Source organism: Corythoichthys intestinalis, chromosome 9, assembly GCF_030265065.1.
Source record: "Corythoichthys intestinalis isolate RoL2023-P3 chromosome 9, ASM3026506v1, whole genome shotgun sequence".
Taxonomy (NCBI): domain Eukaryota; kingdom Metazoa; phylum Chordata; class Actinopteri; order Syngnathiformes; family Syngnathidae; genus Corythoichthys; species Corythoichthys intestinalis.
Genome location: NC_080403.1, coordinates 57,353,485 through 57,365,890, shown reverse-complemented (window position 1 = coordinate 57,365,890; position 12,406 = coordinate 57,353,485). Strand labels below are relative to the sequence as shown.

Genomic DNA, 12,406 nt, shown 5'->3' with positions numbered 1-12,406 from the left:
CTGAATAAGTTCTGGCCAAGGTTAGTGAATATAAGTAGTGGACCTCTCCGACTACTCCTATACTCAAAATTATGCATTTTTACGATACCAATATTTAGAAAAATGAACTTAAAGTCCTACATGTATACTCTGATCAGGTTACGGTTCTCAATTTTGTGATACTGTAAATCCACAATTCTGAATATGTTCTGGCCAAGATTAGTGAACATAAGTAGTGGACCTCTCTGACTACTCCTATACTCAAAATTATGCATTTTTACTCTACCAATATTCAGAAAATGAATTAAAAGCCCTCCATCTATACTCTGATCAGGTTCCAGTTCTCATTTCTGTGGTACTGTAAATCCTCAATCCTGAATAGGTTCTGGCCAAGGTTTGTGAATGTTAGTAGTGGACCTCTCCGACTACTCCCATACTCAAAATTATGCATATTTACAGTACAAATCTATAGCAAATTTGAATTAAAAGTCCTGCATGTCGACTTTGATCTAGCTACAGGTTACAGTTCTCATTTATGTGGTACTGTAAATTAAGCCTGAACGATATATCGTTTAAACATCGCCATCGCGATGTGCATGTGCGCAATAGTCCCATCGCGAGCACGTGCGATAGTTTTTCTTTTTTTTTGATCCACATACGCCTCACTTTCTGGTCTGCGCACAGCCTCCTACCCTCCCTCTCCCAGCCTTTTGATCCTCTCAGTCACTGCGGCACAACAATGGCTTTGATCTGGCCAAAGAAGCAGACTTCACACGGGCATCTGTCAATCATCGTTGAACTTGTTAAACAGTTGCAAGGAAGCCGCGCTGGAATGAATGTGTGTACTGTGGGGACGTTGGAGACATTTAAATGCCAGAAGTGATCATGAGGAGTTTGAAATTTCTACATGTCACTTCAACGATCACAGCTAAAGTAGATAAACAGAAGCATTTAATAAAGCCAAGCATTTATCTGCTACAGTACTTTATTCTTGTTCAAAAATGATTTGGTTGGACAGTTATGTTTAAAACATCATAATTATGAAATTTGAAGTGCTTAAAAACCATTTATTTTTATACATTTTTTAAATCACTGGGGGGGGGGGGGGGGGGTGTGAGAAAAAAACATGTCTTATACACGGTGACCCAAAAAAAAGTTTACACTGCCATAATACAACTTAAATGCCATGTTTATTCATCTTAGAATTAGAATTGAATCACAAATTATACATTATTGTAAAGAACATGTACAGTAAAGTCTATTTTTCAATGTGTCCTCCCTTAAGTGTCACAACAGCCTCCAGGCGCCTGCGGAACGCTTCTTTATGTAGGATGCTGTCATCTTTTCCCAAGATCTAACAATGGACCTCTCCAAGGCTGCCACAGCAGTTTGTGGCTTCTTACAGGCACTGTCCTCCACAGTTGCCCATATGCTATAATCCAGGGGATTGAGATCTGGACTCTGGGGTGGCCACATATCACCTTGTCGATCAACTTTTTGGTCGGCACAGATCGGCACTTCCAGACCCAGGTTTTCGTGAGGCTGTTCCAATATCTTTCAGCTTCTTTTTAACTTTGTAGACTGCACATCTGGATCTTCTCAGATTTGCTGTAATATCAGTAGGTGTCAGACCGGCACGCAGCAATTCAGGTACAGCTAAAGTTTTCTTCATTTTCAGCAGAAGCACAGGAATTGTAGAGACGAGAGATTACCAGCTGCATTGAGTGACCTTAATGAATCACCTAAGCATGACAACCTATTTAGATATGTTTCAGTGGCTTTTAAACAAGCAGTCAACTGAGTGTAAACTTTTTTTTGGGTCAACCTGTATGTATCTCTTTCCAATGCTAAATCTGAATAAATACATTGGGCACAAAAAACACACACACACAAAAAAAAATTAAAATGGGGGGGGGGTGGGCTACTTTGCGGTTTTTCACTTATCGCGGCTGGTTCTGGTCCCCATTAACCGCAAAAAACAAGGGATGACTGTACACTGTGGTGATCTAAAGTCTTTCCAAACAGCTATTTAAGTCATCTTGTGAAAATATCTTGAAAAAAAAAAAAAAGTTTTTTAATATCGCAATATAATATCGCAATATATCGCAAACCCAAAAAAAATCGCAGCAATAGTTTTTCCCAATATCGTTCAGGCCTACTGTAAATCCACAGTTCTGAATAAGTTCTGGCCAGGTTTAGTGAATATAAGTAGTAGACCTCTCTGATTACTCCCATCCTCAAAATTATGCATATTTAATGTACAGATGTATAGCAAATTTGAATTAAAAGTCCTGCATGTCAACTTTGATCTGGCTACAGTTTACAGTTCTCATTTTTGTGGTACTGTAAATTCACTACACTGAATAGGTTTTGGCCAAGTTTTGTGAATATTAGTAGTGAACCTGGCTGGTTGGCTTTCAACACCGTCTGTGAAAAGAGGCGGTCTTTCAATGACTCCCGTGCCACTCTCCCCCAGTCCCCCACTGCAAGGAAGTGACCCAAAAAAAGCCCCCAAAGTGAGACCATATCAACAGGTAGTAACCTGAAAATGCCCCACAACAACCAGAACCAATTCAGAAATGCCTGAAAAAGCACAGGAAACGATTCATAATTCACAAGACATGGAAAAACTTTTGCATGCATTCATTTTCAGCACATTGGACTATTGCAACGGTATATTTACGGGTCTTGATAAAAAATCAGTCAGGAAACTGCAGCTACTACAGAATGCTGCAGCCAGAGTCCTCACAAATACAAGGAAGCTGGACCACATTTCACCGGTTTTGAAATCGCTACACTGGCTTCCAGTGAGTCAAAGGATAGACTATGAAATACTACTGCTCGTCTACAAAACACTTAATGGCCTTGGACCAAAATCCATGCTTGATTTGTTAGAATCCTATGAGACATCTAGACCCCTGAGGTCATCTGGAACCGGTCTCCTGCATGTTCCAAGAACAAGAACCAAGCACGGTGAGGCAGCATTTAGTTATTATGCTCCTCACCTCTGGAACAAGTTACCTGAACTTCTGAAGTATGCAGAAACTGTTAGCTCCTTTAAATCAGGGCTAAAAACTCGGGTCGTTCCAATCATGTTTTTTTGCTCCCGATCCGATCCCGATCGTTTTAGTTTGAGTATCTGCCGATCCCGATATTTCCCGATCAGATTGCTTTTTTTTTGCTCCCGATTCAATTCCAATCATTCCCGATAATTTTTCCTGATTACATACATTTTGGCAATGCATTAAGAAAAAAATGAATAAAACTCGGAAGAATATATACATTCAACATACAGTACATAAGTACTGTATTTGTTTATTATGACAATAAATCCTCAAGATGGATTTTACATTATTAACATTTTTTCTGTGAGAGGGATCCACGGATAGAAAGACTTGTAATTCTTAAAGGATAAATGTGACTTTGTATATTGTGACTAAATATTGCCATTTAGTGTATTTGTTGAGCTTTCAGTAAATGATACTGTAGCCATTTAACTATTCTGCCCAAATGCACGATGGGAAGTGCAACCATGACTGTGCGTAGTGGCACCAATTGATATATCGTCTCTGCGTTGGGAAATAACATAGGGTGTTAAGAAAAAGATCAACTACTACCTTTCTTCCCCACATTGCTTCCCACGATATTTCTAATTATTGAGAGAAGGATTGTAAGGCTTTAGCCATTTAAAAAAAGGCTTCAAAGATTGCCAAAATTCATTCTACTCATTTTACGCTGCCTTTTAGCCCTATATATAGGTAAAACGGCGTCATTATAGATTGAACGCGACAATGCGTGAGTGGGTCGTGCAGCGCATGCATTAGTTGCATTAAATATTGTAACGTGATAAATGTAAAACATATTAATTCTCGCCGTTAACGCGATAAATTTGATAACCCTACCTTAAGCCTAAACTAAAGACTCTGGATGAGTGTAACATATTATGTCTGTAACGTTAAATACAACTAGAAAACGATTTAATTAAAAAATATATATATATATATTTAAAAAAGGCATGTCCGATATTTTTTTGCCGATTCCGATACTTTGAAAATGACGTGATCGGACCCGATTGATCGGGACATCTCTACTAAAAACGCTTTTGTTTAGCACTGCATATCCATAACTGTCTATATATTTCAATCTACTTGCTTTCTATTCCTCTTGTGCTTATCTCCATTGCTGATTTTAATTATTATTAGCAGTAGTACTTTTTGTTTTATTTTTATTTATTTATTTTTATTCTATTCGTGATTAAATTTGTCATTTGTCAAATTTGTCACTAAATTTTTATGTATAATTTTATTTCCTATTTTGATTGTCTTGGTTTTTACGCTGTATTGATTTAAATGTGGTTTTTATGATCTTCATGTGATGTAAAGCACTTTGAATTGCCTTGTGTTGAATTGTGCTACATAAATAAATTTGCCTTGCCTTGCCACAGGAAGTGACCCGTAAGTAATTTAAAATGACAAATGAAGTGCCAAATAATGAACTCATTGCCTGTCATTGACAACAATAGACGTCCAATTCACTTATACTGTACTGAAAGGACTGAATGTGAATGCTCATCTTTCTGTGCCACAGACATCGAGCACTGTCAATGGCAGCCAGCGAGTTAACTTATTTGGCTACAAATAAACTAGTCCGGTAATTGTACATGTAGCCAGCAAACCAAAATGAGTTTGACGCCCCTAATTTAGAGCAACCTGTGTATTTGCAGGACAAGACTTTCACGACAGCTAAAAGAGAACCATTGAGGCCGTGCACAGTAACTTGGCACAATTTTTTGTGTGTGTTTGTGCATATAAGCTTGTGCGCGACCTACATTCTGCGAAATGACAAAGCCGCAGCCAGACAACGAGACAATCGAGCGCAGCAAGAACACTGAGGCGCTCGCACGCTCCACAGAAGGCCGTGTCAATTACAATTATGTTCTTAAAAGCAAATGTAAATATTTAAAAGAGGATAATTTAGGGTCCTTTGTAAATTCAAAGGATGTTGTTGCATAATATACAAGATAATAATGTTAACGTTGGCAGCGAACAACATTCCAGTTTATTCGTCTGGATTTATGAGTTTGGGGATTCGAGCAACAAATCTGGCAATGATCCATTTTTTAAGATATAGAAAGAAGCCCTCTTTCCAGGGGCGGATCTAGGAAAAATTTTGATGGGGTGGCAGGAACTTTATGAGGGTGGCTATATACATATATATATATATATATATATATATTAGAGCTGGGAATCTTTGGGCACCTAACAATTCGATTACGATTACGATTTAGAGGCTCCGATTCGATTATAAAACGATTATTGATGCACCCCCCTCCTTTTTTTTTTTTTTTTTTTTTTTTTAAGTTTTGTACATTAGTTCCAAAATTGTTCAAAAATACTCTCAGGCTAAACTAAACTACTATTTCAGTATCAAGTTCGCATATAGCAGTAAACAAATATACAAAAATAACATTAAATAAAAAAACTCCAGTCCCCATTCTGTATCAGCAGCTTTAAACTACATTCAATTAATTTTAATGTTGTGAATCAACTGTTAAAGTTGTTAAAATTGCTCCCGTTATTCCATAATTTCCCTTTTGTCTACTTTCGACATGTGAAAGTTTTAAAACTATTTTAAAGATAGATTCAAGTCAATATTTTACCGATTTAGGAGTATTTTAGATAAAAAGTTAATTAGGTTTGCTTGGAAGGTTCGCTACAACAGCCTTGCAGGGAAGTGTACTGCTTTAAGATGGCGGCCGTTTACTAACGCCGGCATCTAGCTTTTTGTAGATATGCTGCTTACGCTACCGAATCTATGATGCATCTAGTCCTATATAAATGATATCTACCGTAACATTATGTGGCTGTACTTTGTAGCAGCTTTTCGGCAGCAGTCAGGTATGTTGTGTTTTTTTTATCTCGTGGCATGAGTTGAGCTAGAGCCGTGAGTTGAGCATTGGCATTACCTTAGGGGCCGGGTAATGAGAAGCATGATGTTTAGCTACTCTCGCTCCGTTCCATCCCAAAGAGTGTGTTGTACTTCCGTTTTACTTGGCATATTTCAATAATCGGAATTTGGATGTTTGTGAATCGTTCTCGAATCTTCCACGGCCGAATCGCGAATAATCTAAGAATCGGAAATTTTGCACACCTCTAATATATATATATATATATATATATATATATATATATATATATATATACACTACGGTTGTTCCGATCATGTTTTTTTGCTCCCAATCCGATCCCGATCGTTTTAGTTTGAGTATCTGCCGATCCCGATATTTCCCGATCCGATTGCTTTTTTTTTTTTTTTTTTTGCTCCCGATTCAATTCCAATCATTCCCGATAATTTTTTCCAATCATATACATTTTGGCAATGCATTAAGAAAAAAATGAATAAAACTCGGACGCATATATACATTTAACATACAGTACATAAGTACTGTATTTGTTTATTATGACAATAAATCCTCAAGATGGCATTTACATTATTAACATTCTTTCTGTGAGAGGGATCCACGGATAGAAAGACTTGTGACTTTGTATATTGTGACTAAATATTGCCATCTAGTGTATTTGTTGAGCTTTCAGTAAATGATACTGTAGCCATGCCCAAATGCATGATGGGAAGTGGAACCATGACTGTGCGTAGTGCTACCAATGGATATATCTTCTCTGCGTTGGGAAATAACATAAGGTGTTAAGAAAAAGATCAATTGCTGTCTTGCTTCCCCACATTGCTTCCCATGATATTTCTAATCGTAGGGAGAGGGATTGTGAGGCTTTAGCCAATTAAAAAAAGGCTCCAAAGGCTGCCAAAATTCACTCTAGTCATTTTATGCTGCCTTTTATCTCTCTAAATGGGTAAAACGGCGCCATTACAGATTGAGCGCGACAATGCGTGAGTGGGTCATGCAGTGCGTGCATTAATTGTGTTAAATATTTTAACGTGATACAATTTTAAAAAATTAGTTACCGCCGTTATCGGGATAAATTTGATAACCCTACCTTAAAGGGTATGACAACACCTGGGGAAATGCTAATATTCCATCATTTATCCATCAACACATGCCTTTTGAATTCATATCATGCCAATTCGTGTAATTACACACATCGCAACACCAAGAAAATGATAGAAATTAGGTCGATTGTCAAACTAAAACGACCCGCCCCCGAGATGCCGGAAATCTACCATATTGTGTGCGTGACGTCACTATAAGGAAACAACCAGCTCAGTGCTTAGTACTGAATGGCGGCGATGATGGCGTACAATTTTGTTTCTAGTTGCAGCGACAAATCCGACGTAACGAACATTCTTCTAATGGTGACGAGGAGAGTTATGAACCTTTTTTTGGTGTTTTGGGTAATCAATTTGAGCCCAAACGAAAGCCAATGCAGCCTACTGAAGGGAGCAATCACACTGATGAAACACCGGCGGCAACACAAACACAGAATGGTTTGTTTTGCATTTCTTTTTGTGAAGCTGATACACCGTGACCGCAAAATAAAGTAATGTATAGAATAATTATCATTTAATGTGCTATCATCGGTTTTCGCTCTGCCAACCGACACAAATATGAATGGGATTAGAGGATTTGTTCTATATATTTTACGAGCGATAATTTATACATGTGTCCAGTCCTATATCCAATGCGTGATATGTTTTTTATTATAAAAGAGTACTCACCCTGGCCATTTCCCTCCTTTGCTTTGCCTGGGGTGGCGGGGTGGTCTCATCAGAGCCAGTCATCATCCTCTTTCTTGTTATCTCGGGACATTTAGGTGGCTGCGCGTGTAGGTGGGCACCGCATCTGCTTTCAGCAGCAATTTCTTAGCAAAACCTGATTTCATTTGACCATCGTTCGTCTAGCTTTCAGGTGTAAAATGCGCACTACACAAAACCGTGCCGGAGGCTGGGTCTGCAAAATAAGCCTTCTTAGCACGGACGAACTTTACTCAATGTCTGCGTAGTCCAGCTCTTTTTCTCGCGTTCGGGAACTCATGGGTACTACATTGCGACAAATGGCTATTTGTAAACCACATAGCATGACAGGTTTGAAGCATTTTAGCCATTTTTTGATAAAACACGAACGCAACTCTCTCGTCGATAAACAACGATGGCACCCGCCTCGACCTTTTGTTTCCTTGCTATGACGTCTCCGCCCCATTCGGCTGTTTCCGGAATACTTTCGGAAATGTTCGTCATTTTCGATCTATTTTCGATAATTGCTCATGAATGCGATTTATTTTTTATGTTAACTTTATTAATATTTGTTATCTTGCCACAACGGTTCTATTGCTATCTCACAGCCCCTTAGTGTTTTCATACCCTTTAAGCCTAAACTAAAGACTCTGGACGAGTGTAACATATTATGTCTGTAACGTTAAATACAATTAGAAAACGTTTTAATAAAAAAAAATATATATATATATTAAAAAAAGGCATGGCCGATATTTTTTTGCCGATTCCGATACTTTGAAAATGACGTGACATCTCTAATATATACACTACTGTTCAAAAGTTTGGGGTCACTTAGAAATGTCCTCCTTTTTGAAAGTACAGTTTTTTTCAATGGAAATAACATTAAACTACCCGTATTTTCCGCACTATAAGGCGCACCGGATTATAAGGCGCACCTTCAATGAATGACATATTTTAAAACTTTTTCCATATATGAGGTGCACCGCATTATAAGGCGCATAGAATAAACGTTACAGTAGAGGCTCAGGTTATTTTATGCATCCATTAGACGGTGCTGCGCTAAAGGGAATGTCAACAAAACAACAACACAACAGCAAGGTAAAGCATGTAGTGCAAAATTTATATGCAAGCAAGTAATATTTTGTATATTATGATGGAGAGTTATTTATGGTTTTCTTATTATAATGGTGCAATTTTGTAAGCCCGTTTTTGTTTGCAAATTTGTATAAATCTGTCAAAAAAATAATAACAAAAAAAACAACAACAAACAAAATTAAAAAACTGTTGCAGCTCAATATTGATTCATACATAAGGCGCACCGGATTATAAGGCGCACGCTTTTGAGAGTGTTTTTGTAGAAAAACACTATACATTATTAATGTAGTAAATGACCATTCTAGCTGGAAACGTCCGGTTTAAATGCAATATGTACGTAGTTTTGTAAAGAGGCCCATTTACAGTAAACATCACTCCAGTGTTCTAATGGTACATTGTGCTTGCTAGTTGCCTTAGAAGGATAATATATGATTAGAAAACCTTGTGCAATTACGTTGGCATAGCTCAAAACAGTTTAGGTGGTTAGGGAAGCTATAAAACTGATCTTCCTTTGAGCTAGTTGGGTATCTGGAGCATCACCTTTGTGGGTTTGATTCAGCTCTCAAAATGGCCAGAAAAAGACAACTTTCACGTGAAACTTGACAATCTCACTGGAACAGCACCAAACAAAAGTTCTAGCATCATCACCTTGTCCAATGCAGATTTTTTTACTCTTGACAAGGTGATGATGCTGGAACTTTAGTTTGGTGCTGTTCCAGTGAGATTTACAAAGATGACTGCCTGAAGAAAACATAAAAAATTCCCTCAGTCCTTGATGATAAGGGGTTGCATGTCAGGCAAAGGCACTGGGGAGATGGCTGTAGTTAAATCATCAATAAGTGCACACGTTTACATTGAAATTTTAGACAGCTTTCTTATCCCTTCAATTGAAAATATGTTTGTCATTTTCCAAGATGACAATGCATCATGCCACAGAGCTAAAACTGTTAAAGCCTTCCTTGGAGAAAGACTCATCCAGTCAATGTCATGGCCTGCAAATAGCCCAGATCTCAACCCTATTGAAAACCTGAGGTGGAAATTGAATAAAATTCAATGGCTCCGACCTGCAAGGATGATCTGACAACTGCAATCAAAGAAAGTTGGCACCAAATTGATGAAAAATACTCATCAAGTTCATGCCTCAGAGACTGCAAGCCGTCATAAAAGCCAGAGGTGGTGCTACTAAATACTAGAGATGAGTTTTGATTGTTATTTCTTTGTTTGTTTCTCATGATTCCATATTTTTTCCCTCAGAATGGAGTGATTCCATATATATTTCCCTGCACTTACTCTATAAAAGTAACATTTACTGATCACCACAACGTTTTTATTCATTTCTTTTAGTGTTTCTGAATGCTAATACTTTTGAACTAATTATTTTTTCAAGCTTTTCATCCGAGTTTGTTCTACATGATAAAATGCCTGAGTGAGTGCTCGTCCGAGACTGGTAATTCCATACTTTTTTGCTAGGGATTGTATATCACCTTTTCGATACATTGTCACACCCCTAATCGTAATATCGTGTTATCATCATTATAGGGAGCCTTGCATCGCAAATCGTATCATATGTATATTTTTGAAAGGTTCCTCCCACAAAGCAGATCTCGAATGAATCTTTCCTAGTTTGATATGCGGAATATATGGAACAATCACTCAAGCTGCCAGGTTAATGGCTAGCTGCAGTTTTCCGAAAGCCAAATAATAAATGTCCGTGTGAGATATGTTTGCAAATAAGCTCCCAAACTGTGAATCCTACCACTTCAGCAGTATTGCTATAGAAGCGCAAAACCGTCCGTACCCACACACATAACACATTGACTACTTGGCAGTGGAAGGGTGCCCGAAAAAGTCGCGGCTGACGTCAGAGGTCGAACGCCGACACAATGAGCAACTTGTTCCCGCTCCCTCCGAAAGCTGACCTTTGCGCACTGCCAATGTTTACGCACATAAAACATCAGAAGAGGAGGTCAAACAGCGGCCTCTGATCTAACGCAACCAACACTCAAGTTGGACCACATCACAGAAAAAGCAGATCACTCGAGCTCCCTGTATGAACTTCAATGCCAAATCATTTCATCCAAAATACTTGAACGGTGTGGTTTCATCTTCGTTTGATAACCTTGAGTAATACAGGTAACCTCTGCTGCCACCTGCTGTCAACACTGTTGTCGTCCAACGTGTCTCCTAGCATGCATTGTAGCGCTACAGATGTAAATAACAATCAAAATTGGTGTTCGGTGTTAATCATTTCTTCGATTACTCTTACGGTTGTTTCATTAATTGCTAGTTATGGTATTTGGTAACACTTTGACAGTAGTGCCAAAAGACTGTCATAAGACCATTATAATTATGACATGCCACTGCCATGAAAATTAATGAATGCTTATGACAGATTTCATTTTGTGTGATATGGCAAATTATCTCACTTTTGGATGGATTTAAAAGAGCCGAGCTGGACATAAATGGCGTTAGTGACATAATTTCTCACTTTTGGATGGATTTAAAAGAGCCGAGCTGGACATAAATGGCGTTAGTGACATAATTTGCCGGATGACACTTAATAACATAAGAATTCAGTAATGCCCATGATAGTGTCATGTCATAATTATGACAGTCTTATAACGCCGCTGTCAAATAAAGTGTGACCTATTAACAGTCTTGTTAATAATGGCGTTAGAATATAAGTGTTACTAACAGCGTTATTTCTTCAGTAGAGAGTAATCTATTCAATTACTTTTTTCATCTTGGCAACGCCATTACCGTTACTGAGGCGGGTTGAATTCATTGTAAACACATATAAATGCTGTATGTTTGTTGGATTTGTCATGTCTGAAGGGAAAATAAAGAAAGAGAGAGAGAGAGAGAGAGAGAGAGAGAGAGAGACAAAGAAAGAAAAAGAGAATGAAAGACAACAAAACAAAGTCAGAAAAGAAAGACAGAAGACAAAAAAGAAAAAAAAAGAAAGAAAGTAAAGAGAAAGAAAACGAGAAAAAGAAAACGAGAGAAAGAAAAAGAAAACGAGAGGGAGGGAGGGAGGGAGGGAGAAAGAAAGAAAGAAAGAAAGAAAGAAGGAAAGAAAAGGAAAGAAAGAAAGAATATATACAGAATTAGATGCAAATGGCAGACACGGCGACATTAGCAACATGTATAATAAAGAACTAGATGCGTGAGTAAACAGCCGCCATCTTAAAGCAGTAGACTTCTCAGGAAGGCTCTGTTGTAGAGAACCTTCCTGGCAAACCTAAGTCACTTTTTACCTAAAATGCTCCTAAATCGGAAACTTAACTTAAATATATCTTTAAATGATGACACAGTTTTAAAAGTTACACATGTCGAAAATAGACAGAAGGGAACTAATGCAGTTTGTTTAATATAGATGTGTTTCCTTATTTTGCATGTCTGAACTTTAATTCTACAGTGTTGTAATGACTAATAAATATAGTCTCATATGCAATCAACAGGCAAGTGTGCCGAGTGCACGCCGCACACGCAAACGCATACAAGCGGTGATAAATTACCGCCCTCATTTTTATTTACCTTGCGAATAATTGACTTAATGCATATCGCGACAGGCTTTTAGACATCCAATCCGTTCTGACAGGGAGAGGGAACGTAACAAATGTAAGTG

General features: G+C 38.0%; 1 protein-coding gene across 1 annotated transcript in view; it reads right to left on the bottom strand.

Moving 5' to 3' along the window:
- Positions 1-12,406, bottom strand: part of LOC130921626 (sortilin-like) — a 47,290-nt gene that overhangs the window by 34,187 nt on the left and 697 nt on the right. The gene's annotated exons all lie outside the window — the stretch shown is intronic.